The sequence below is a fragment of the Bison bison genome, unplaced genomic scaffold, assembly GCF_000754665.1.
Source record: "Bison bison bison isolate TAMUID 2011002044 unplaced genomic scaffold, Bison_UMD1.0 scf7180017864171, whole genome shotgun sequence".
NCBI classification, from domain to species: Eukaryota; Metazoa; Chordata; class Mammalia; order Artiodactyla; family Bovidae; genus Bison; species Bison bison.
Genome location: NW_011494743.1, coordinates 1,996,812 through 1,997,369, shown reverse-complemented (window position 1 = coordinate 1,997,369; position 558 = coordinate 1,996,812). Strand labels below are relative to the sequence as shown.

The 558-nt window shown below is 41.8% G+C and overlaps 1 protein-coding gene across 3 annotated transcripts in view; it reads right to left on the bottom strand.

Annotated features, from left to right (window-relative positions):
- The window catches only part of ZCWPW2 (zinc finger, CW type with PWWP domain 2), a 143,994-nt gene that overhangs the window by 97,048 nt on the left and 46,388 nt on the right, over positions 1-558 (bottom strand). The window lies entirely within an intron of this gene.

Here is a 558-nt window from a genome sequence, read left to right as displayed (position 1 = left end):
CATTGAAACATGTATAATATCATATGTGAAACAAATTGCCAGTCCAGGTTTGATGCATGATACAGGATGCTCGGGGCTGGTGCACTGGGATGACCCAGAGGGATGGTATGGGGAGGGAGGTGGGAGAGGGGTTCAGGATGGGGAACACGTGTACACCCGTGGCAGATTCACGTTGATGTATGGCAAAACCAATACAATATTGTAAAGAAATTATCTTCCAATTAAAACAAATAAATTTATATTAAAAAATGAAAAGTGGATTTTATATGAAAATCAGCAATGATTAGCTCAGTGGCTGGACCAAGAAGAAGCTCCAAAGCACTTTTCAAAGCCAAACTTGCACCAAAAAAAAGGTCATGGTCACTGTTTGGTGATCTGCTGATTTGATCCACTATAGCTTTCTGAATCCAGGCAAAACCATTACATCTGAGAAGTATGCTCAGCAAATTGGTGAGATGCACCAAAAACTGCAATGATTGCAGCTGGCATTGGTGGATAGAATGGGCCCAGTTTTTCTGCATGACAACACCCAACCACACATAGCACAACCAACACTTC